The following is a 27,632-nucleotide window of genomic DNA, read 5'->3' as shown; positions in this document are numbered from 1 at the left end:
TGCCATCATGCTCAGATATCTCTGTTGCCACCATGCTCAGATCGCTCTGTTGCCACCATGCTCAAATCGCTCTGTTGCCACCATGCTCAGATCGCTCTGTTGCCAACATGCTCTGATCGCTCTGTTGCCAACATGCACAGATCGCTCTGTTGCCACCATGCTCAGATGGCTCTGTTGCAACCATGCTCAGGTCGCTCTGTTGCCACCATCCTCAGATCGCTCTGTTACCACCATGCTCACATCGTTGTGATGCCACCATGCTCAGGTCGCTCTTTTGCCACAATGCTCAGATCGCTTTGTTGCCACCATGCTCAGATCGCTCTGTTGCCACCATGCTCAGATTGCTCTGTTGCCACCATGCTCAGATCGCTCTGTTGCATCCATGCTCAGATCGCTCTGTTGCCACCATGCTCAGATCACTCTCTTGCCACCATGCTCAGATCTCTCTGTTGCCACCATGCTCAGATCTCTCTGTTGCCACCATGCTCAGATCTCTCTGTTGCCACCATGCTTAGATCGTTATTTCACCACCATGCTCAGACCTCTCTGTTGCCACCATACTCAGGTCGCTCTCTTGCCACCATGCTAAGATCGCTCTGTTACCACCATGCTCAGATCTCTCTCTTGCCACATTGCTCAGGTCGCTCTGTTGCCACCATGCTCAGATCTCTCTGTTGCCACCATGCTCAGATCGCTCTGTTGCCAATATGCTCAGATCGCTCTGTTGCCACCAAGCACAGATCTTTCTCTTGCCAACATGCTTAGATCGCTCTGTTGCCACCATGCTCAGATCGCTCTGTTGCCACCATGCTCAGATCGCTCTGTTGCCACCATGCTCAGATCTCTCTGTTGCCACCATGCTCGGATCGCTCTGTTGCTACCAGGCTCAGATCGCTCTGTTGCCACCATGCTCAGATCTCTCTGTTGCCACCATGCTCAGATCGCTCTGTTGCCACCATGCTCAGATCGCTCTGTTGCCACCATGCTGAGATCAATCTGTTGCCACCATGCTCAGATCGTTCTGTTGCCACCATGCTCAGATCGATCTTTTGCCAACATGCTCAGATCGCTCTGTTGCCACCATGCTCAGATCTCTCTTGTTGCCACCATGCTCAGATCGCTCTGTTGCCACCATGCTCAGACCTCTCTGTTGCCACCATGCTCAGATCGTTCTGTTGCCACCATGCTCAGATCGCTCTGTTGCCACCATGCTCAGATCTCTCTGTTGCCACAATGCTCAGATCGCTCTGTTGCCACCATGCTCAGATCTCTCTGTTGCCACCATGCTCAGGTCTATCTGTTGCCATCATGCTCAGATAGCTCTGTTGCCACCATGCTCAGATCGCTCTGTTGCCAACATGCTCAGATCGCTCTTTTGCCACCATGCTCAGATCTCTCTGTTGCCACAATGCTCAGATCGCCCTGTTGCCAACATGCTCAGATCGCTCTGTTGCCACCATGCTCAGATCGCTCAGTTGCCACCATGCTCAAATCTCTCTGATGCCAACATGCTCAGATCGCTCTGTTGCCACCATGCTCAGATCGCTCTGTTTCCAACATGCTCAGATCGCTCTGTTGCCACCATGCTCAGATCTCTCTGTTGCCACCATGCTCAGTTCCATCTGTTGCCACCATGCTCAGATCGCTCTGTTGCCACCATGCTCAGATCTCTCTGTTGCCACCATGCTCAGATCTCTCTGTTGCCACCATGCTCAGATCGCTCTGTTGCCAACATGCTCAGATCGCTCTGTTGCCACCATGCTCAGATCGCCCTCATGCCACCCAGCTCAAATCGCTCTATTACCAACATGTTCAGACCTCTCTGTTACCACCATGCTCAGGCCGCTCTGTTGCCACCATGCTCAGATCGTTCTGTTGCCACCATGCTCAGATCGCTCTTTTGCCAACATGCTCAGATCGCTCTGTTGCCACCATGCTCAGACCTCTCTGTTGCCACCATGCTCAGGTCGCTCTGTTACCAACATGCTCAGATCGCTCTGTTGCCACCATGCTCAGATCGCTCTGTTGCCACCATGCTCAGATCTCTCTGTTGCCACCATGCTCAGATCGCTCTGTTGCCACCATGCTCAGATCGCTCTGTTGCCACCATGCTCAGATCGCTCTGTTGCCACCATGCTCAGATCTCTCTGTTGCCACCATGCTCAGATCGCTCTTTTGCCACATTGCTCAGATCACTCTGTTGCCACCATGCTCAGATCTCTCTGTTGCCACCATGCTCAGATCTCTCTGTTGCCACCATGCTCAGATCGCTCTGTTTCCAACATGCTCAGATCGCTCTGTTGCCACCATGCTCAGATCTCTCTGTTGCCACCATGCTCAGTTCCATCTGTTGCCACCATGCTCAGATCGCTCTGTTGCCACCATGCTCAGATCTCTCTGTTGCCACCATGCTCAGATCTCTCTGTTGCCACCATGCTCAGATCGCTCTGTTGCCAACATGCTCAGATCGCTCTGTTGCCACCATGCTCAGATCGCCCTCATGCCACCCAGCTCAAATCGTTGTATTACCAACATGTTCAGACCTCTCTGTTGCCACCATGCTCAGGCCGCTCTGTTGCCACCATGCTCAGATTGTTCTGTTGCCACCATGCTCAGATCGCTCTTTTGCCAACATGCTCAGATCGCTCTGTTGCCACCATGCTCAGACCTCTCTGTTGCCACCATGCTCAGGTCGCTCTGTTGCCACCATGCTCAGATCGCTCTGTTGCCACCATGCTCAGATCTCTCTGTTGCCACCATGCTCAGATCTCTCTGTTGCCAACATGCTTAGATCGCTCTTTCACCACCATGCTCAGACCTCTCTGTTGCCACCATGCTCAGGTCGCTCTCTTGCCACCATGCTCAGATCGCTCTGTTACCACCATGCTCAGACCTCTCTCTTGCCACCATGCTCAGGTCGCTCTGTTGCCACCAAGCTCATATCTCTCTGTTGCCACCATGCTCAGATCGCTCTGTTGCCACCAATGTCAGATCGCTCTGTTGCCACCATGCTCAGATCTCTCTGTTGCCAACATGCTCAGATCGCTCTGTTGCCACCATGCTCAGATCGCTCTGTTGCCACCATGCTCAGATCGCTCTGTTGCCACCATGCTCAGATCTCTCTGTTGCCACCATGCTCAGATCGCTCTGTTGCTACCTGGCTCAGATCGCTCTGTTGCCACCTTGCTCAGATCTCTCTGTTGCCACCATGCTCGGATCGCCCTGTTGCCACCATGTTCAGATCGCTCTGTTGCCACCATGCTCAGATCGCTCTGTTGCCACCATGCTCAGATCTCTCTGTTGCCACCATGCTCAGATCGCTCTGTTGCCACCATGCTCCGATCGCTCTGTTTCCAACATGCTCAGATCGCTCTGTTGCCACCATGCTCAGATCTCTCTGTTGCCACCATGCTCAGTTCCATCTGTTGCCACCATGCTCAGATCGCTCTGTTGCCACCATGCTCAGATCTCTCTGTTGCCACCTTGCTCAGATCTCTCTGTTGCCACCATGCTCAGATCGCTCTGTTGCCAACATGCTCAGATCGCTCTGTTGCCACCTTGCTCAGATCGCCCTCTTGCCACCAAGTTCAGATCGCTCTAATACCAACATGTTCAGACCTCTCTGTTGCCACCATGCTCAGGCCGCTCTGTTGCCACCATGCTCAGATAGTTCTGTTGCCACCATGCTCAGATCGCTCTTTTGCCTACATGCTCAGATCGCTCTGTTGCCACCATGCTCAGACCTCTCTGTTGCCACCATGCTCAGGTCGCTCTGTTGCCACCATGCTCAGATCGCTCTGTTGCCACCATGCTCAGATCGCATTGTTGCCACTATGCTCAGATCTCTCTGTTGCCACTATGATCAGATCGCTCTGTTGCCAACATGCTCAGATCGCTCTGTTGCCACCATGCTCAGATCTCTCTGTTGCCACCATGCTCAGATCGCTCTGTTGCCAACATGCTCAGATCGCTCTGTTTCTAACATGCTCAGATCGCTCTGTTGCCACCATGCTCAGATCTCTCTGTTGCCACCATGCTCAGATCAATCTGTTGCCAACATGCTCAGATCGCTCTGTTGCCACCATGCTCAGATCTCTCTGTTGCCACCATGCTCAGATCTCTCTGTTGCCACCATGCTCAGATCTCTCTGTTGCCACCATGCTCAGATCGCTCTGTTGCCACCATCCTCAGATCGCTCTGTTGCCACCATGCTCAGATCGCCCTCTTGCCACCATGCTCAGATCGCTCTATTACCACCATGTTCAGACCTCTCTGTTGCCACCATGCTCAGGCCGCTCTGTTGTCACCATGCTCGGATCGCTCTGTTGAAACCATGCTCAGATCGTTCTGTTGCCACCATGCTTAGATCGCTCTTTTGCCAACATGCTCAGATCGCTCTGTTGCCAACATGCTCAGATCTCTCTGTTGCCACCATGCTCAGAACGCTCTGTTGCCACCATGCTCAGATCTCTCTGTTGCCACCATGCTCAGATCGCTCTGTTGCCACCATGCTCAGATCGCTCTGTTGCCACCATGCTCAGATCTCTCTGTTGCCACCATGCTCAGATCCCTCTGTTGCCACCATGCTCAGATCTCTCTGTTGCCACCATGCTCAGATCTCTCTGTTGCCACCATGCTCAGATCACTCTGTTCCTACCATGCTCAGATATCTCTGTTGCCACCATGCTCAGATCGCTCTGTTGCCACCATGCTCAGTTCGCTCTGTTGCCACCATGCTCAGATCTCTGTGTTGCCACCATGCTCAGATCGCTCTGTTGCCACCATGCTCAGATCGCTCTGTTACCAACATGCTCAGACCTCTCTGTTGCCACCATGCTCAGACCTCTCTGTTGCCACCATGCTCAGATCTCTCTGTTGCCACCATCTTCAGATCGCTCTGTTACCACCATGCTCAGATCGTTCTGTTGCCACCATGCTCAGGTCGCTCTGTTGCCACCATGCTCAGATCGCTCTGTTGCCACCATGCTCAGATCGCTCTGTTGCCACCATGCTCAGATTGATCTGTTGCCACCATGCTCCTAATCGCTCTGTTGCCACCATGCTCAGGTCGCTCTCTTGCCACCATGCTCAGATCTCTCTGTTGCCACCATTCTCAGATCACTCTGTTGCCACCATGCTCAGATCGCTCTGTTGCCACCATGCTCAGATCTCCCTGTTGCCAACATGCTCAGATCAATCTGTTGCCACCATGCTTAAATCGCTCTTTTACCAACATGCTCAGACCTCTCTGTTGCCACCATACTCAGGTCGCTCTCTTGCAACCATGCTCAGATCGCTCTGTTACCACCATGCTCACATCGTTCTGATGCCACCATGCTCAGGTCGCTCTTTTGCCACAATGCTCAAATAGCTCTGTTGCTACCATGCTCAGATCGCTCTGTTGCCACTATGCTCAGATCGCTCTGTTACCACCATGCTCAGATCTCTCTGTTGCCACCATGCTCAGATCGCTCTGTTGCCACCATGCTCAAATCTCTCTGTTGCCACCATGCTCAGATCGCTCTGTTGCCGCCCATTCTCATATCTCTCTGTTGCCTCCCATGCTCGGATCCTTCTGTTGCGCCCATGCTCAGATCCCTCTGTTGCCGCCCATGCTCAGATCCATCTCTTTCTGCCCATGCTCAGTTCACTCTGTTGCTGCCCATGCTCAGATCGCTCTGTTACCGCCAATGCTGAGATCGCTCTGTTACCGCCCATGCTCATATCGCTCTGTTACCGCCAATGCTTAGGACGCTCTGTTTCCGGCCGTGCTCAGATCTGCCTGTTGCCCCCCATGCTCAGATGGCTCTTTTGCTGCCCTTGCTCAAATCGCTCTGTTGGCTCCCATGCTCAGTTCGCTCTGTTGGCGGCCATGCTCATATCGCTCTGGTGTTGGCCATGCTCAGATGGCTCTGGTGCTGCCCATGCTCTGATTGCTCTGTTGGCGCCCATGCTCATATCGCTCTGTTGTTGGCCTCGCTCAAATCGCTCTCGTGGCGCCCATGCTCAGATCGCTCTGTTGGCGCCCATGCTCTGATCTCTCTGTTTCCGCCCATGCTCAGATCGCTCTGTTGCTGTCGATGCTCTGATCTCTCTGTTGCCCCCCATGCTCAGATCACTCTTTTCCCGCCAATACTCATAGCGCTCTCTTGCCGCTCATGCTCAGATCACTCTGTTCCCGCCAATGTTCATAAAAGTCTCCTTTTGCAGCTTCTGCTCATATTTGTCTGCTGTTGCTGCCTATTATCTTATCGCTCTGCTCTTGCTACCCACGGTGATATCGTTTTGTTCTTGCTGCCTATGTTAATGTCTCTGCTCATGTCGCTCTGATAATTCTCCATATGTTGACATCGATATCTTTGAAACAAAGATGTTCTGAATATAGGCCATTCTATTAATATAATAGGTATGCAACGACAAAATTAAATTATTGTGAATAATTTATTTCCAAAAACTAATTACGAGTATTTCAAATTTTTCTCTAATGTAATTAATATTAGATTATACTCCATTATGTCGCATAACAAAAAGGTAGGTTCACTTGCTCACTATTAACAGTTTGAAGAATTAACGGTCAGTGTTTTTAAACCTTAAAGACTGTGGTTACATGAATTTGTCAAAAGGGATTGTGTATTTTTAGTGGGTTATTTAACGACGCTGTATAAACTACTAGGGTATTTAGCATCGATGAGCTTGGTGATAGCGAAATGGTGTTTGGCGAGATGATACAGAGGATTCTCCATAGATTACCAGACTTTGTCCTATGGTGGGGGAAAACCGTGGAATTTACCCAATCAGGTAATCAACTGAAGCGGAAGTTGATCCCGCTGCCGAGCGCAACTCCGAATCGGAAGGCAAGCGCCTTATGGTGCGTGCACACTTAGCGAACGAACAACAAACGAATGATGAAGCGAAACTTCGTTGTTTGTTCGCTGTTTGGAGCAACGTACAAATCATCAGCAAATGGTCAGGAAACATTCTCGTTCGCTGATTATCCGCAATAATGGCAGACGAAAATACACTCAGGGACAAAAAAAAACCGGACACTTTAATATTTGCTGGCACTTTGCAAAACATTATCTTCTCATACAATATTATGGTATCCATCTGTTGTTATGGAGACGTGTATAAATTGTTGATTGTTTTTTGTTTTATAAACACGCCATTACAACCAAATATTCCAATTTTGCTTTCGGAGTCTGAGCTATAACAATTTTGTCTCAACCATTTTGTGCTTCATTATCGTTATCATTCGTTATTTCTTTATTTTTATATATTCTGAATTTAAGTGGGGTTGTAACATTTGTCTTAAAACAAGTTGCGACCTGAAGATGTGGCTCGAGCTGTAGCCCTTTACGATGATGGACCCAATGTACGTTACGTTGCAAATGTTATGAATATGGCTAGAAGCACAACCCATGATGCCATAAAACGGTATAGAGAGACCCTAGAATATACCAGAAGACCAGGTTCGGGTCGTCCAAGAGCTACAAATCCAAATGAAGACAGGTATATGGTGTTGAGAGTTCTTAGGGAGCGCAACCTGCCAGCTACTAGTGTAGCCCAGCAATTTGTTAACATGCATGGACGCCCAATTTCGGCCAAAACAGTTAGAAAGAGGTTGAAAGCAAGTGGACTGATATCAAGTAGACCTGCAACTGGTCCCAGAGTTCTCAGGATGCATCGAGTTGAACGACCGCGTTTTGCAAATGATCACAGGAATTGGAGAAATGGACAGTGGAGCTGTGTTCTGTTCACCGATGAGTCCCGTTTCAATCTGTGCTCACCTGATGGACGTGAAAGAGTTTGGAGAAGGAGGGGTGAACGATTTTCACAGTGTTGCATTTCCGAAAATGTGCAGTATGGAGGTGGTGGAGTGATGGTTTGGGCAGAAGTATGTACGGATGCTCGTACAGAGTTGGTTTTTGTTGAAAATGGAAGACTAACAGCTGATAGGTATATAAATGAATGTTTGGCTGATCATGTTGTGCCATTTGGCCAATTTGTAGGCGATAATGTTGTTTTAATGCATGATAATGCACGGCCGCATATTGCCCATGCGGTCGGAGATTATCTCCAAGAAGTGGGAATCCATGTTCTTCCATGGCCAGCAAGGAGTCCAGACATGAACCCAATTGAACACGTGTGGGACATGCTGGGACGGCGTGTTAAGAATAGACGACCTAGACCAGAACCGTTACAAGAGTTGAGGCGAGCACTTGGCGAAGAATGGGAACTTATTCCTCAAGAAGATATTGCTAACCAAATTGAGAGCATGCCAAGACGTATGGATGCAGTTATTCAAGCCAGAGGGGGTAATACCCGTTACTAAGAAGAGTTTTTAATGTTTAAGGCACCATAAAATGAAAAAACAGTTAGTCCAAACGATGCCATAGTTATACGCCCTTTGTAAATTTTTGTAAATTTTCTCATCAGAGATTTTTTTTTTTTCAAATGTTGTCGTATAAGGTGCTAAATGAAACATTATTTTGCTTAAATGGGTTTTGTTTCATTTTGAAATAATTGGCAACAAAATACAAGCAAATATAGAAGTGTCCGTTTTTTGTTTGTCCCTGAGTGTATAATTATAGCATGTGCAGCCGTTGTTATAATAGGCAGCTTAACAAACAGAAAGTTAAAAGCCAAAAGGCGATGATGGCAGACGCCACTCTACGAAAGTTCCAATCAATATAGAGACACTGACTTGCTTCATAAATTACGTCGAATGGAGTCGGGACAGTTTCACTTCTGTGGCATTTCAGAAACAGACTTCGAAATGAAACTATGGAAAATAGGGCCAAAAATTTCCAAGAAAGACACAGGCTGGCGAGAAGCAATACCTATTCATGAAAGGCTAGCATTTACCTTTCGATATCTCGCTACAGGAGATTCGTACCTATACAAGTTTAATATATTTTTTCAAAGTGTCGAAACAGCTGATTACTAGGATTATTCTAAAAGTATATACTGCTATAATTGAGGAACTGGAAGATTTTAGTAAGATACGACTGCAAGACAGGGGAAAGTTTCAATATACGGATACCTCACTGACAATAATTATCTTAAAATACTAAAAAGAGAGATTAGTCTGTGTTTGCCGAATGCACATAATCCTTACGAAAAGACACTTTTCAGTGCCAATAATTTATTTTGTGTGCACAAGTTTGCAACTTTGTTTTTTCTGGGCGTGAATTTATCCAATAGGATCGACATATGTTTATACTCGAACCAAGTTCCACTTCATCACTCCCCATTCTAGACCTTTTTGCGGACTTCTGTCTTTCCCTCCGGAATGATGTTAGTAGAGACTACATTTTCTTTTTGAGTTCTGCTGCCACATAAAAAAACAAATATGCATCCGCTAAAAATAAATAAACAAAAATAATTTTCAAATTTTGCACAAGTTTGGCTCGCCTACCTTGCAGCTGAACATCTTGCCAATAGCTTCCCAAACATCATGTTTTCTTACTTTATTGTGGTAAGTAGGATACTTGGGATTCCTGCTTCCTAAATGCATTAATAAGATTTATAACAGCGTTTTCTGTCCACTCCAGTTTCGACATCCTATTGGTGAAATTGAACTAAGCGCTGCGTTCTGCTACGAACTACAAACTAGTGGCAAAAACAGTCCACGACGAATACCAACTTCCTTTGATGTACCGACAAGCGATGGATCACTTCTGAAGGCAAACCAAACGATCGGTTTGCCTTTGCTGCGACGTATACACGTTCCGATTTCAATAAGCGAATGCATTCGTTTGTCGTTCGCAAAGTGTGTACGCGCCTTTAGGCGACTGAGATATGACTGTGGCTGAATTTGTCTATTACAAATGATCTGAGTGAGATATTGTACATCTACTTAAACGGTAAAGTAAAGTAATTAAACTAATATCTTACTTTTTGAAATATTATAAGGGTCCCTTTTGTATGTAATCTAGAAAACAAAATATCTTCATAATTTGGAGCAGCGTAAATTATTTTCAAGTTATGTCTTAAGAGCTAATTAAAGAAAGGTATAAAGAATAACATGATTCTTAACAAAATAAGGACAAGATTTATTGCCAAATACATTAATAATATGGGAAAGTATCTGTTTATTATCATATTTATGTCACTCATTTATGTTTCATATTAAGGACTATTCTAATCATCTTATGAATCTATGTATTTCACTAGCATTTATGTAGGCCTACAAGGTGTTAGGTTACAAGGCCTAAAAAGTAAAAGTACAATAGTTTAACTAAGAAAGGAATTATGCTCTTGGAAATTTTTCACATATTTGAAATCCCCATTAAATTTTAAGTAGAAACAATATAACTTTGCCAGAATGTGCTATTTTTAAAAAGGGTTTAGTATCTAAAGGTGCATATTTAGTAATTTTTTCCTTGCTAGTTACTGATAAAATGGTAACAAAAATTGAAGAAATGAAAAGCACTTCACATTGTTTGGGAAAGACACTTTAAAAGAAATCAATCATAACTAAGCAGTATTCCAGTCTCTAACGATACTGTCCACCTCTTTCTCACAGTCACAGTAGTGATCTGTTACATCTTATCTCTTATTCTTTTCTTCAGGTCTGTTAATTCCCCGTTTAAGCCGATACATTCCGCAATTCAGTGAGTCCCATAGAAAGAAATCCAGTGAGTTGAAGTTAGGTATTATCATGTCGAATGAGAAAATAAAAGCTTATTGCATTAACTCACCTTATATAAATAAAACCTTTGTCCTCTTCGCACATAAAATGAATGTAGGCTACTTTCATTCCGCAGGAAGGTTATTTTATGAATCTGTAACATAAAGAAACATTATGGAGACTACACTGAAAAATGTATATATTTAATGTGAACAGTGGCGGAAAATTTCATGAAAACTATACATCCTGTTAGGTTCTGTGATGTCTCAATCGAAAGCTAACAATATTAATATTACGGTAAAATCGAAGTGGTTTGTAGCGAAGTTCACAAAAATAAGTTTTGAAATTAAAAAAAATATGTGCGTACGTCGCAGCAAAGCGCATACCGTAGGGGGTCATTCCGTATCAAATCAACAAGGCGCTCAACCCGACCGACTCAGATTTCTTTCAAAATTTGAGGGTTTGTTTTACCTGCCGCGCTAACTAAAACTGCCGAGTTTCATATGTCCTGTGCTTTTCGTTTTCTGTCAGTGGCGTTTCAAACATGAAGAAAAGTCATACTTTTGTAAGCACGCCGCTTCAATTAAAATTATATATCTCAACAACGTCTCCAGATAAATTTACAAAAATTGGGTGATACATTCTTAATATGTGATAGTTTTTATTGCTTATATCGTTTTCTGCATGTATTCAATTACACTAAAAAAACAAGGTGAAACAATTTTCATATATTCATATTTAAAAATGCGGGGGTTCTATTTTAATGAAAAAAATATATAGTACGCCTCAATTAGTGATATAATGAACTGATAAGTTTCAACGTGGAATCTTCATAGGTTATAAAGATAAAAATTATTATGTCACAGCAAGCGTAAGCTAATCGTATAAGTCGCGATAATTATGTCCCACACATTCGTTGTATTTAATTATATTTGATCCTATTCTTGAATGTCGCTATGTAATTTAACATGTAGTACATAATTCGAATTTTTTAAATTATTACCTGAAATAAATTATTGTCACATGGATTTTGTTAAACCTGAAGTTCTGTAAGAAATGCTTACCTTTCATTGCTGAGATGAAATAGCCTGATCATCTTTCCAGACAGGATACTGCGTTGTTTCAACTGCATTTTAAAACTGCTTAGCAAGTATAATACCCATCCTAAACAGCAGGACTGTATGAAATTTGTGTTCCAGGCACTGCGGTGGATTTTGCAAATCGAAGAGCAAGCATTTTTTCCTCTTCAGTATAGCCTTTTTCAGTCACATAAACGGTATTAATGTTTGGGAGATGATCCCTTGTCCAGTCGTACAATTGCCTAGGTGTAGTTATTTGTTTATCGGATGGTCTCTGCAAACTAGCACAAGCCGCAAACCTTCTAAGTGTCCCACCTACAACGTCGCATGCTCTTTTACCAAGCGATATGCAAAAGTAATGCAATTCTGTTGGAAATCCAAAATCTTCTTCATGTAATGTGAGGTTCAGGAAATTTTTTCCTATTTTTATACTGAGCAGAGAATCCATCGGAGAAATACATAATTTTTGTGGTGAATTACAGATATTTGTTTTAATGACTCCATTAGATATTTTTGAAACAGATGTACAGCTGTAGTGTCATATTTCGGGCAGTGTGAAATTATTACCAGATTTTTAATAGAGACTGTATCGGATGACGATTCGTTATAATATATTACGAATGTATGAATGGTTGGCTGCACATTAGTCCTGTGAGATGACTGAATTTCATCTTGGATTACGAAATAATAGTTTTCAGCGAAGTCGCATAACACAACAAGCTGGCATGGCTGTAGAAATGATTTCATATCACGTAGAAACTTACTTTGTTCAGATGATATAAATGAGTGAGTCAGTAAATCACCAAGTTTCTTCAAGAGACAGTCGAAAAATTTGTCTGTGGGTTTCATTATGGTCTCAAGCGTTGATCGGTCAGTCGTCATCCACTGCTTGTAGGTCACTGATTCACTGAAGTTTTATTCGAAACATTTCTCTAAACCCTCTCTTATTTTGAATGGTTCAGGACATTCTGTACATTTCCTGAACAAGCAATTTATATGAGGAGGATTGCACACCATAGTAGCCAAGAAATTTTGATAAGTTGGAAGGTACACAGAAAAATTTTCTAGAATTCCACGTAGACCTGAAACTTTAATAAATTGCTTCCGGCATAAGTTTTACATTCTGATAAGGACACAAACACAGACAGTATAGTTCCACTAACTCCAGCTAGAATACAATTTCTTGCTCTAAGAGCTGAAAATTTGGAGAATATTACCTTCATTTCAGGGTTAGAATTTTTAAACACTGCATATAATTCATTTCTGCTCATGTGATTTACTCTCTGATTCTTTAATCACAACAAATATTTCTTACCAGGCATCATTCTGCTTATCTCGTCAGGACAACAGAATTCTTTAACTTTACCGGCAACAGCCGCGAGCAAGGGTTTTCCAGGTTTCGGATTTGGTGAACACAAAATTCTCTTTCTCTTTGCCAGGACTTTTGCTTTCCGAATTATATATTCGAAAGCTGAAAGATACTCTTTTTTATATTATTTACGCTCCACCTTTTAGGTAGTAGTGTTAAAATGGTGATTTTCTCACTTTTACCTGAATTTTTTTAATTTTCCTGCAACTGAGACAAAATTTCAGAATCAGAAAGGTCCTGGTTCCTCGGCGTCTTTAATATCGAAGACTTTATCTTTTACAATATTTTCAAATTTCTGTCTCTTATATTTCTCTTGTTGTAGCCTTTTTTGTTTAATAAGGAACACACCTTGGTCAAAAAGACTTGTTTTTAGTGAACTTACATTTGCTGTAGAATCGACGTATTCTTCATTACTAGGGTTATCCTGAGGATTCTGCGTAATAGCATCATATTATATTTTTATTTCTTTGCGACATATAACGCACACCTTTTGTTCCTGTTTTAAATCAGGAAATACATTACGTATCCACGATATAACACTTCTTAAATTGTTCCTCTAATTACAATGCCCTGATTTCTCGAAGGGATTGCAGCAAACATAGGCCTATAACTTAAAACGCGACTCCATTACATCGCACAAATCTACCACATACTACAAAAACTAACGACACTGCACTTGAAACAGATCGCACGTTTTGTATAAATTGAAGACTGTATAAACTGCCACTCATGACGGCCTGACAGATCGACGACGCAGATAATCAGACAAGTACGAACTCGCGCGCATGCAGTGTTGGTGTAAGATGGGTTTAAGTGCTACAAACCAATACATTGATATATTTTTTTTTTTACTGATATTCCTTAAACGTTTCCAAAATTAAACTTACACCAAGGGGAGAATACTCTTACCTCTATAACATACATTTTTCGCGAAATAATTTATGTCCCGCATTTATAGATATTCAGTGTTAAAATGTGTTTCATGTGATCATTCAATAAAGAATTCATTACTTTGATGCAAACCTATTTTTATTGAAACTTATGATCCCTTAGCTTTAAAATAAGCCCACGTTTAAGATTCTACCCCAATTAGGAGAGAAGTTATGAATTGTTTTTGTTGACATAGTATGCGACATTTTTACATTTTTTCTCGTATTGACAGAATTGCTGTATGGATATCGTGCATTATTGAGTGCTAAAATTTTGCATAATTAATTAACTTAAGGTTCTTTACCATCCCACCAAATTTAATGAAAATCTGAGGTGGTCGGGTTGAAAAGTCCACTTTTTTATGTTGATTTGAAATGGAATGGCCCTAGGACATCTTGCAGTTGATTTCGTAGTGTTGTGCAGATGGCCATGGTTCACGTACTGATTTTAAACGTACTTTTTTTTTTTTTAGATATTAATACTCTTTTGCTAGGTTTTGGTAGGTCATGAATGGTGTCAGTAATGTGGGGTTTTGTGTATAGCAGGTATGCGAGAAATCAGACACTAAATGTGCAATTATGTGCACGGATCGCCTGTCTGTGCGGACTGCATGATTCAAGCGTTGCTCTTACCAGTTCTTAGCTGGAGAGGTGTACAATAATCTATTCTGCGCTTCTAGGATTGGATTAGACAGGCATTTGTACATTATAAACACACTTAGCAGAAGGAAAAAAACACAGTTATTATCAATGTCTATATTTGACAGTTGCAACACAAGAAACTTCAGGCTTACTCACTTATACTTCACAAAGTAGTGGTTTGTAAAGCATAATTTATTAATATGATTTTTATACTGTATAGTATTTGAAGAAAAAAATATCGCAGCAATTTCGAAACAAAAAAAAATGAACAAGTATTTCATTTTATGTAGTAGGTACTCATTATTTTAAAGTAATAGACCCTACTCTTTCATTGTTCGTCATGCATTATTATTTATTGGGACCATTGGTACACAAATATTGAAGAAAATATTGTACTCTCAATTAATTGCATGCAGTAGGACACTGTGAAGTTTTTACACTGAAATCATTTCCTTGCTGTATGTCAATATAAATTAACATTAATATAAATAAATAATATAAATTAAGCTTAGAATTTTAATTCACTTATAGTTTACTTGGAAGAAGTTGAGAGCAAGTATCGACAAGTTGGAAGCATTATTGAAAGAAATTAAAAGTGTAATTCACAAGCTGTGAAGCAACGATATTCTTTTTATGTCAGGTTTAAAGATTTATTAATGAGAATATATTAACATAATATATTGACGTGAGATGGAGTATTTGCCATTATATATTTTTCCAGAAAATTTTCCGCCTTGCAAATAGTTCCTTTCTTCGCTCCTCACAACCTCAAGAGCCTCACATATTCCTTACTCTATTCTCATCACTTACCAGCTTATGAAATGAAAGTCATGAGTCGTCTAACCTTTGATGGCTGTGTTAGTACAGACTCCAAAACAACGTCATTCGTTTTGCCGTGAAAGTACTGATTAAGAAATAAGCGCTGGCAATATCGTATTTTGAGAACTTTACTAATCTGATCTAAACTGTCACAACACTATTACCTCGAGATGGGCTGATGAAAGCTTTTCATTTTAAAATAATTATTGTTGGCTGAGAAAAACATTATGACAATTATGTTATATTTCGTAATTTCTCTTCTTCGTTATCAGTGAACTCCCCACTTTATTTATCATAACTCATTCACAGACACAGTCAAAACAGCACCCATACTGAAACTGCGTTACTGAAACAAAAGCTGATATGCTGTTGCAGGTACTGTATAGCCCTGTCGCGTTCCCCTCAAAGGCGATTCACTCCTTCCAGGTAGGGGAATAGAAAGTGTACATCGCACAGAGACAATTGCACAAACCCGATAAATTCGGAATAAAATTCTGGCTGCTTGTAGATGTTGACTCTAAATATCTTTGTAATGGGTTCCGTTATATCGGCAAAGATGAGCAAAGACCAGCTGACGAAACATTTCCGGAGAACGTCAAGAGGTTAGCAGCACCATATCTCAATAAGGGAAGGAACACGACAACAAATAATTTTTTCACTACAGTCAAACTTCAGAATAAACTGAAAGAAAAGGACACTAGTCTTGTTGGTACTATGAAACGTGAGAGATAAGAAATTCCTATCACCGTCAAAACAATGAAAAATCATCTCTACACTTCAATAATCTTGAAGAACGAAGATAGTATCCTCACAGTTTATCATGGGGGGGGGGGAAAAGAAAACAAAACTGTCCTTCTGTACAGTACCATGCATTCCGATGTTGAAGTGGAAGTACTAAACGACATCCTGAGACAATTCATTTCTACAACAGGACTAAATTTAGCGTAGACATTATACACCAGATGACATGGAAATATTCACTTCGTTCTTAGACACGTCGATGGCCAGTAGACTACATGTTTTCCACAACATCATTGATCTAGCTGCAATCAACTCTTGGATTGTTTTCAAGGGTGTGACAGGACATAAGATAAGCCGGAGAAATTTTATTCTGCAACTCGCGGAAGAACTACACGCAGAGTACGTTGAATCCAGAAAACAATCATATAGAACAGAAGATGAAGATGGAATCGAAGAGGTAAAGACTTGCAAATAAAGATAGTCGAAGACAGCAGAGCTAAATGAAGAAATGCCGAAACAAGACAAATGTACATCGCAACAAATGTAGCAAGCGTTTTTGTGGATCCTGCACACAAAAAGTGTTAAAGAAAATAGTTTGTTTCAAATGTAAATAATAGAAAGTTTCCATACCCATGTTACTAAGTTTTATAAGTGCTCATTGCATTGTATTTCATATCATTAATAAATTAATATTTTAAAAAGATCAAGGAGAATATGTCTACAACTACAAACATCAATTTTATGGTTTGGAAATAAAATATTACTATATGCATAGAATTGCATTATTATTACTATTATTATTATTATTATTATTATTATTATTATTATTATTATTATTATTATTTTATTTCTTATTATTATTATTATTATTATTATTATTATTATTATTATTATTATTATTATTATTATTATTACTATTATTATTATTATTATTATTATTATGCGTAATTTCTGTATTAATAGCGTTATTAAAATAGAAATCAACCTTAATAGCATGATATTAGTGTAATAATGTGTCTAAAAATAAAAGCTGTCGAAATGACCGCATCTGTGGTTGTACCTATATAACCAGTTACGGCGGTTCTAGTGTTAACCCGATATATGCCGCAATTCAGTGAGTCCCATAGAAAGAAATCCAGTGAGTTGAAGTTAGGTATTATCATGTCGAATGAGAAAATAAAAGCTCATCGCATTAACTCACCTTACACAAATAAAATCTTTGTTGTCTTCGGACATAAAATGAATATAGGCTACTTTCATTCCGCATGAAGGTTATTTTATTAATCTGTAACATAAAGAAACATTATGGAGACTAAACTGAAAAATGTATATATTTAATGTGAACAGTGGCGGAAAATTTCATGAATACAATACATCCTGTTAGATTCTGTCATGTCTCAATCGAAAGCTAATAATATTAATATTGCGGGAAAATCGAAGTGGTTTATAGCGAAGTTCATAAAATAAGATTATGTTAGGTACCATCATGTCGAATGAGAAAATAAAAGCTCATCGCAATAACTCACCTTACATAAATTAAACCTTTGTCCTCTTCGCACGTAAAATGGATATAGGCTACTTTCATTCCGCATGAAGGTTATTTTATTAATCTGTAACATAAAGAAACATTATGGAGACTACACTGAAAAATGTATATATATAATGTGAACAGTGGCGGAAAATTTCATGAATACTATACATCTTGTTGAGTTCTGTGATGTCTGAATCGAAAACTAATAATATTAATATTGCGGGAAAATCGGAGTGGTTTGTAGCGAAGTTCATAAAAAAGCTTTGAAATTAAATAAACAAATTGTGCGTCCGTCGCAGCAAAGCGTATACCGTAGGACATCTTGCAGTTCATTTCGTAGTGTTGTGCAGATGGCCATGGTTCACGTACTGGTTTTAAATTACTTTATCTTTATTTGAAATATTAATATAGTTGTGTTACGTTTTTGAAGGTCGTGAATGGTGTCAATAATGTGGGGCTTTGTGTATAGGAAAGGCTATGGTTCAAACAACGAAATTTCAAACAATAAAACGATTATTAAATGTAGTTATCGAAGCCTTCTGTACATGTGAAAACTGTCGAGTTCTTTCTCACTGCCACTATATTGATTTATTGAATTTCGTTGTAATTCTTGTACTCCAGTCTATTTTTTTTTTTTTCGTTCAGCTAATACGTCTCGGAATTTAAGTAGCCTATACACAGAAATCAAGGTTAGGTATCATACTACCGAATGAGAATATAAAAACAACGCTTTAACTCATCTTTCATGTATAAATCCTTTGTCCTCTTGACACATAAATGTGAATACCCCTATAATATACAGGGTGATTCACGAGGACTTACCGTCCCTTAAGGAGTTTATTTTCGAAGATATTGTGAGCAAAATTGTCATATAAACATTTGTCCTAAACTCAATATTTTAAAGTTACATTAATTTGAAGTTGTTAGTAAAATACCTTTTTTATTTAGTTTTAAGGGTAAAAAAATATTACAAATAGAGAGTGAAATATTCAGAAGTTTCATTTGTTTAATTGGCTGGTGTTCTTAAGCTAAAAATGTGTTGTAAATTGTATTGCATACATTTTATTTTTCAATTTTTAACTCTAAATGACATCATTCTTCCACAATTACCAAAAAAAAAAAAAATGTTACAAATCATACGACTTTAGAAACTTTATTCTTTACAGTTTATCCTAATGTACAATTTTAAAGAAATTACAAGAGTGGCGTGATTTGTAACAATTGTTGTGACAAATGCGTAAGAAAATGTAATTTTGTAGCTAAAAATCGAAAAAAAAATTCTGTATAAAGCAATTCTGAAATTCACAACGCATTTTTAATTTCAGAATACTAGCTAATTAAAGAAATGGTAGGCCTACTTCTGAATAGTGGATTCTCTATCTGTAATATTATTTTACCCTTAAAACTCAAGAATAATGGTATTTCACAAACAAATTCAAATTAGGTAACTCCGAAAATATTGAGATTACGACAAACATTTATATGCCATTTCTTGTTCAGAAAGTCTTCGTGAATCGCCCTGTATAGGGTACCTGGGTTATCTTATTAATCAGAACAAAAATATAATTTTCGAGACTACGCTGAAGCCATGGAAATATTTAACGTCTAATTAATAACCAAGTACAGTAGTCATTATTTCGCATTATTACAAACTAACTGATATTTGAAGAGAGGACATTTACAGCTAAGTTTTATTCGAGTCTCTCACGATAACTTTTCAATTCTTTCTCAAAGTCACAATGTTGACCTGGTGCACCTCATCTTAAATTTTTTTCAGCATTTATTGTGGTTTTTTTTCTGTGTGCCCTGATATGTTCCGGAATTCAAGAAACCCCATAGAAAGATATTCACTGATTTGAGGTCAGGGATCATTATTCCGATTGAATACATCATGAAGATATCAGTTTAACTCACCTTTTGTACATGAATTCTTTATCCTCTTGGCACATAAATGTGATTGTAATGCATTAGGTTTGTGGGTTAGTTTATTAACCTGTAACATAAAGAAACATTTTGGAGACTGCAATGAAGCCATGTAAATATTTGCCGTTGTTGTAAATTAATACAATTATATCTGTCCATTATGACTATTATTATTATTATTATTATTATTGTTATTATTATTATTATTATTATTAATATTGTCACTAGTATAACAAGCTAACGATTGCTTCAAAAGAGACAACACACATTTATAAGAAATATTCCAGTCTGTCTGGAGATAATGCTTCACTTCTTTCTCACAGTCTTACATCTCATTTCTAATTGTTTCTTTCAGGGTTTATTTTTTTTCCTTTATCCCGATAAATCCTGAAATTCGAGAAGGTCTTAAAAAGAAATCCAGTGAGTTGAGGTCGGGTATTATTATGCCGATTCAGAAAATGAAAACTTATCGCTTTAACTTACCTTTCTCATCAATCCTTTTTTTTTTTTTTTTTTATTTCATATATGTGAATGTGATACATTGGATATCTGGGTTATGGTACTGATCTGAAACATATACAAACATTACTGAGACTACACTGTTGTCGTGAAAACACTTACATCGCTGTTGTAAATTAATAACGTATATTTATTATATTATTATTATTATTATTATTATTATTATTATTATTATTATTATTATAATTATTGCAAACTATCGCACCAAGTCTAGACACTAAGTATTCTATTTGATATACTTTATAGTGTATATATATATATATATATATATATATATATATATATATATATATATATATACACACATATATACATATATATGTATCCCTCTCTCTTTCTTTCTCTCTCTCTCCCCTTCTCTCTCTTTTCTCTCTATCTCTCCCTCTCCCCGTCTCCCTGTACCCCGTTTCTCTCTTTTTCTCTTTGTGTAGTTATTTTTAAATTCTCACATTATGGTAACGTTCAAAAAGTGACGTTATCATTAAGTTTTTCTTTGTTTTTACATAATTTGATACAATAATCGTGTAATCACTTCTAGTATTAGTAGCAATACTAGTGGGTCATAACTTCTGACAGCGCGGAAAATATGCCAACCACTACTGCAGATCGACTGACATCATTTTACCCAGCCGCTAAGTCTCCCAATTCATCGTCATCATTATCATCTTCTTGAATTTCTGTCCGGTGTCTCCAGTGTTGTCATCTACTCTCGATTAGTGATCGACATACCATAGTTTGCACGATTCTTAATGATGATTTCATCAGACGTCGCAACACGGTAACTGACGCAATCATTATAATCGCACTGCAGTTCCAAGTAGCTTGGCACTTCCACGCCCTAGCTGGTAGGTGATAAGTACTGCACTAGCGCTTCATTTTCTAGGTCAAAGCCGCGGATGTTTTGGTAGTACAGTAGTAATTTATTCAACATCAATCGTCATACAGAGTGAAAATTGAACGTGAGCGAAATATCATAGACAAATTTTTCCCGATGACCTCGATCTGCGATAGGTTTATTTCACTTGGTGTAAATGTACGACAAGGACCTTCCAGCTCTAATTTCGTCTCGGAAGAAGCCACGCTAAATGAATTTATCGCCTTCGGTCCGGTTTGAACATGTGCAGCAAGAAACCATGTTTAATATGAGACTCCCGTGGTTGACGACTTCCATAAAAATGATCGTTAAAGCATGATGTCTCAAAACAATGTCACCTGCTACCCGTCAGTTCTACACGTGTAATATAGCAGTAAAGAGTGTGCAGCTGGATAGTATGATATGCATGCAAATATTACCGCAGTTTATCATAGTTGTTAGTACGAGTGTCGTTCATTCCGCAGTAAATTGAGTACCAGGACATTTATTCAAAGTGACTGAACAGCACGTACGTACGAAACCTCCAACAAGATCGAAAAAAGTAAACAAGCCTGTTCCCCCACCTCCGTCTAACACTCTGCTGTCAATCAACCTGTATCTCTTTCATCGGGACCTGAAGTTCCAAGTCTAATTTTCACATTCAATGTCATAAGTTGAATTCCTTCTTCACTGTTAATTTCTGCCATATTACTGTCTTTATTGCTATTGTTATTTCCTCCTTCCGTATTACTGTTTTTTTCCCCCTAACTATTTTCTTCTGCTACTTCACTCTCCTTTCCTGTACATTCCTTTTCGATTTTATTTGCTGACTCTTGTTTTCTCTTCCACTCTCTATCGCATAGCTGTTCAATTGTAACTCGTACGAGGTAACCCCTTGCGTGAGCAACCAGCATCGCATATTCTTTGAGGTCAGTTTTCCTATTTTATATGTAAAGTTATTGACCTTAGCAAAGCATGCTTGACGTGCAGTATCTCCTTGTTCTATAGGCGTTCGGACACCTATGCTCAATCGTATTTCCCTGTGCCTGTGCTTCTCGCGTTCCTCTCCTTGCTCCTATTCATTACCACGTTTTTCTCCTGCCTGTCGAATCGCTGTCATCAATCAGCACCCAGAACTTATTTGCTATCTTTCGGTCCTCCCTGGTTGTAGATATGTTCGTGTGCTACTGATCTCGCATACCGCCCGTAGTTCCATTATTCTTGCATCATCTACAGTACTATACAGGCTTGTTCAGTATGGACATAACGTTTTACAGTCGTCTACCTGCTGCGTGGATCCAACGATGTGTGCAGTTTGAGGAAAGATTTCGACATAGGTAAGATTATTTCGAGTTCCTGGACAGGTCGAGTTGATTTTTACTTTGTTTTACAAGGCGTAGAGGAAGTGTTGTGATGTAGAGTAAACCCGAATTCGATACTGTATTTTAGAAATAATAAACCCAGAATTCCTGATGCCGAAAAATCGTTTTTGGTCCTGCCACATGTCTGTCTGATCTTCCGTCCAGCTGAATGTTTCTGTTCACATGCTGCATGTAGAAGGCAGTTTATCCACGAATAATGAACAGAAAATATATATGTATTAAAAATTAAGATGTTTACGTCAGCCAGAGCACATATTATATAACAGATTGCTCATCCCTATGTTAAAATTGGTACCACTTTGAAGAGAACAACCGCCAGGATCGCCACCCGTCCGCCATAAACGAACACGAGATGGCAGTACAGTCGCTAATGCAATTCAAGTGAGAGTTATGACGTGACTCCTTATGTAACAACTAGATGGCAGCATAGTAAACCTGACAAAAGTTGTTACCGTCAAAGCCTATAAGGCCGAGCAATCTGGGTATATATGATCTAGGACGTGAGGTATAGCGACTTGAAGCGTGAGCCTCATGAAGAACGTTTATTTTGCAATTTTAGGCTGCTGAGAGTTGTAATCTCCATGTGGAGATGTTACGTCCCCATTAAATATGTGTTACTTTTACGATATTGGTGTTTTAAAGATGATAACTCCTGTTTAGGCCTATTGGTACATCGTTGAACCCTACATCGTATAAGGCAGATTTTAACTAGGCCTATAAAACATTAGTACATTATGTAGATTGAGAAAATAAAATTTCTCATTTTAACTTGCCTTGCGTATAAATTCTTTGTCCTCTTTGGCCGAATATATGTGAAAATAATTTAGGCATCTGGCTATTGTATTAATCTGTAACGTGCAGAAAGATTTGGAGATTAAACTGAAGTCATGGCAACATTTATCGTTGTTGTAAATCAATAATATAGTAAATGTTCATTATTATTGCAAACTAACCGACCGAGCCTAGACACGCAATATTTTCTATAATGTGTGTGTCTGTCAACCTCTCTTTTTCTCTCTTTCTCTATTTCCTTATTTATCTCTTTCTAATTGTTTAGCCATTCTCGCAACTTGATGACATGTAATTATGTAAGTCGATATGTGTAATCATGCTGTAACTGCGAAGTATTTTCTAGTATTGGTAGCAGTAGCAGTTTATTCATCGTCAGGCATTATTCAGCGTTGAAATTGAACTTGGGCCAGAAATGACAAACAAATGAAAGCTAGTGTCTGCCCTCTATCAGCCAGATTTAATTCCCTATCGGAAGAAGTCATGCTAAATGGATTTATGTCTTTCGGTTGGGTTTGAACACGTGCAACCCGAATTCTGTAAGATGTATAATAACGAATGTGTCAGTAGCAATCACTGGACTTGCGCTTCGTTATGTACGTTTTCCTAGGGAAGAAAAACGAATAACACTGCGAGAAAGTTTGACGACATCGCAAGATTCTCTTCAGGTAATTATATTTCATGATTTGAATATTGTATGTGAATGCTTTCTTAGAGAAATTTGTACTGTACCGGTACCATATTGGTACAGTAGGCCTATTGTGATATTTCATCATTTTTAGGTTATTGGCGCCATAGATGGCACGCACATACCCATAACAAATGTAGGAGGAGAACTGTCACAAATATATATCAACCGAAAAGGATGGTATTCTCTATTAAACGTTCAGGTACGTACTGTAAATGAAATTACAACCCGTAAGAGGTTATGTAGACCTAGGCTGAAATTTTGGTGAAACTAGCGCTGAGGTAGTTCCGATGATTTCGATACTGAAAATCGTTGAATTTGTGAGATATTTTTTGTAGAGATGCAGTTGGTCATATATGCAAGCCATTATAAAAGCCAAAAATAATCTAACCTAATCTATCACAGATTCGTATATGCAAGGTGTATAAGCAGAGTACGAAGAGAACCACCTCAGTGCTAGTTTAGCTTTTAATAACTTTATTTACATTTTAGATAGTAATGCATTATATTACATTATTTCAGTTAAATGGTACAAGAAAAAGGATTTGTAATTTGTAATTCTCCAGAAAAGCTACACTGAAGAAGACACAATAAAAAATCGCCTCAATGTTGTTGCCCCCCCCTCCTAACTAATTACTAATATAACATGCGAGAAGTCGAGGGAGAATTATTAGAGAAATGGTGTTATATTGGTAATAAATGGGAGTGTGGGAGCTACAACAGTGCATTACAGTATGTAAGTAACAGTACCCAAGTAACTATTAAACGATTTTTATGTTGAAAGCATTTGTGGCTGCTGACTAAAACCACATGTTTATTTGGCCTACTGTATATATGTCACGGAAGTCAGTGAAGCAAATGTCTATTGTTCCTCCTTCAATGTAGCTTTTCTGGAGAATTACTAGAAGGTCAGCTGTTAGCAGCTCTAAATATCAGAATGAAAAAAACTCAAAGAATAAAAACTGTTGCTTAGTTAAAAAACTTGAAATTTTTTACCAAATTGCACAAAAAAGGGATACATTTCACTTATATGAGTGACAAATCACATTCGTAGCTTTCATTTGTGTACCCACATGACAGTTTTTTAACAGTTTTAATTTTTTATAGAAATGTTCTTTATGAAATTGCTAGTTAACACATATATTACCTTATTCATTTAAGGTTATAAGTGATGCAAGTTTCCAAATTCTGGATATAGTGGCACGTTGAAGAGGAAGTGCCCATGACTCTCGCATTTTCAATGAGATTAGAATTAAGAAGCGATTTGAACAGAATGAATTTGGACGCTTCATTTTGTTGGGGGATAGTGGTTATGGTGTACACAAATATTTGTTAATGCTTGTAAAGTGAATTACTCTACTTGCAATGTATTGTGTACTTTTGTATAAGCTTAACTGATGAATTCTATATTTGTTTGATAAAATGTCTAAACTTGTAAATTGAATTAATCTGCTTGCTATATACCTAAATTATTGTGTAGTTCAACTAATTGTTTATGCCTTTAAATTGAATTAATCTGCTTGCTAGGTATTGTCTTAATTCAATTGCCTATGCATGAAAATTTAATTGATCTGCTTGCTATCTTTTTATACCATTTTAATTGTTTTTATACCTATTTGCAGCTGCTCTCGGGCTTGGATTAGATTCCTGCTTGGACTGATTACCTGGATGGATTTTTCAGAGGTTTTCCCCAACATTAAGGCAAATGTTAGGTAATATGTGGCGAATCCTCGGCCTCACCTCATCTTGCCAAGAATTTGTGTAACTCTTGACTTGTTCCATATCTTAAAGCTTCTATGGAACACAATAAATTAAATAAAAAAAAATGAAATACTGTGTTATTATTCTAAATGATCATGGACAGAATCCAATGAAAAGTAAGGGAGAATGTTAAACTTTTGTATACCACGTAATGTAACTGTGTACACCAAGCACACTATTACTTTCTTATATTATATGTTTTTTTTTTATTGTTTAAGTTTGAAAGATTATCATTTTGTTGGAAATTATTTCATTCTAACATCTAAGAAAATATAAGATACTCTAAATTATGTGAACTGACTGCACAAATCACTGGTGTGCACTTTGTATTTTATGTCAATTTTATTTCTTATGAATCACTTATACATTCGTTTCTTGGGTTGCTATACCTGCAATATACACCTCAATTTTTAATATTCTAATTATTATTATTATTATTATTGCAGCAGTCCAGTACCTGTTTGTATCACTGAGCGAGTATCCCCAGCTTAGTTTGTGCAGTTCATTTCTGAAATGTTAAAAAAATGGACTCCAGAGAATTACAATTTACAAAGATAGTTCTCTTCAGCCTTAGCCATCTGCACAAGTTGGGAGATGCAAGATATGTCCGAGAAATAGGGATGGGAAGTGTAGTACAGAATGCCGTGTGAGTGCAATGACCATTCAGACACTACACAGTAAAGGTGTGCATAAATTGTAAAGAAATTATTTAGAAAGAAAAAAGAGAACTGTTAATGATAATTTCTTTATAATATAAACGTTTCCTCGATAAAAGAGCAATAGTACCAATTTTTCATAGGGCATTTTGTAAACCTGTACTCATTTGCAAGCATATTCTGGAGTATACATGTAACCAGATTGGTGTAGGCCTACATTTAGAGGTTGGTATACAGAAGGTTAATATACATACTGTACCGTGTGACAAATTACTTTCTATGCTTCCTTATTTATAGAAGTCACTGAAAATCATTATAGTCCATATATTAACATCTTCGTCAATTCGAAGTAAAACAAAAAGTTGAAGTATGTGTAACGTGGAATGTTGCTAATAAACTTATATTTGAATCAGTAATTTCTGAAAGGGCTTTATTTCAAAATCTCATCTCCATAAAAATCGCCTTACTGCAGGATTAGGGCCCTCTGAGAAGTGCTGTGAATATTGTGAAGCCTGCATAGATCTGAATAAAATACATGGAATAATCCTCATTATCAGAAAGGCGTATTCAAGTGAGAATATGATAGCATTCTAAATTGATTTTAGCAAAAAGATTGGATAAAGTCCTTTTAGAAATGACTGATTTAATTACAGAGTTACTGTCTAATAAAAAAAAAAACTCTCACATAAATTACTCCAAGTATAAATAGTGCATCCAGTGCTAATGCTCACACGTCACTGAAACAGATGGCAGAATGCGATTATTTTTTAATAGGATTTTATGATAATATACCTTTCCATGACGTAGAACAAGTTCAATATAAAAATATTTGATTTTAGGTACTGGCACCATAAATAGCACCTTCTTAAGTCTTGGAGAACTTTCACAAATAAATATCAAAGAAAGGTTAATATTTGAGGAGAAAAATTCGCTCCGGCACCGGGGATCGAACCCGGGTCCTTGATTCTACATACCAAGCGCTCTGACTACTGAGCTACGCTGAATTCAATCCACAGCACCAGATGGAAACCTCCTCCTTCAATGTTTCCCTTTGTGGCCTGACTACAAGTTAGGCATATATGTTGACGTTTATGTCCAATGTCAACTGCCATTATACTAGGAGCGCACTCAGTTGAGTGACTTGTTGGCCGGGAATCCGCAGTTTAGTGCACAGTAAGCTGTACAGAAATATGAACTGCAGCTATGAGAATATTATAGACTTATTAATTGTCACTATTACAGATATTATTCTGTAGGACAAATTAATAAGTTTATAATATCAAAGAAAGGGGTAGTATAATGGAAACTCAGGGGTTCT

The 27,632-nt window shown here is 38.9% G+C and overlaps 1 protein-coding gene and 1 long non-coding RNA gene across 2 annotated transcripts in view; both read left to right on the top strand.

The window, feature by feature from the left end:
• Nucleotides 1-27,632, top strand: part of LOC138704898 (follicle-stimulating hormone receptor-like) — a 472,716-nt gene that overhangs the window by 264,692 nt on the left and 180,392 nt on the right. The window lies entirely within an intron of this gene.
• Nucleotides 23,555-25,731, top strand: LOC138704897 (uncharacterized). The gene is made up of 3 exons (XR_011333464.1): nucleotides 23,555-23,877; nucleotides 23,992-24,099; nucleotides 25,520-25,731. It is a non-coding gene; the product is annotated as an uncharacterized lncRNA (long non-coding RNA).

The sequence above is a fragment of the Periplaneta americana genome, chromosome 8 (assembly GCF_040183065.1).
Source record: "Periplaneta americana isolate PAMFEO1 chromosome 8, P.americana_PAMFEO1_priV1, whole genome shotgun sequence".
In the NCBI taxonomy this organism is placed as follows: Eukaryota; Metazoa; Arthropoda; class Insecta; order Blattodea; family Blattidae; genus Periplaneta; species Periplaneta americana.
Note: the sequence above shows the minus strand (reverse complement) of the source record. Positions and strands in the feature narration are given on the sequence as shown.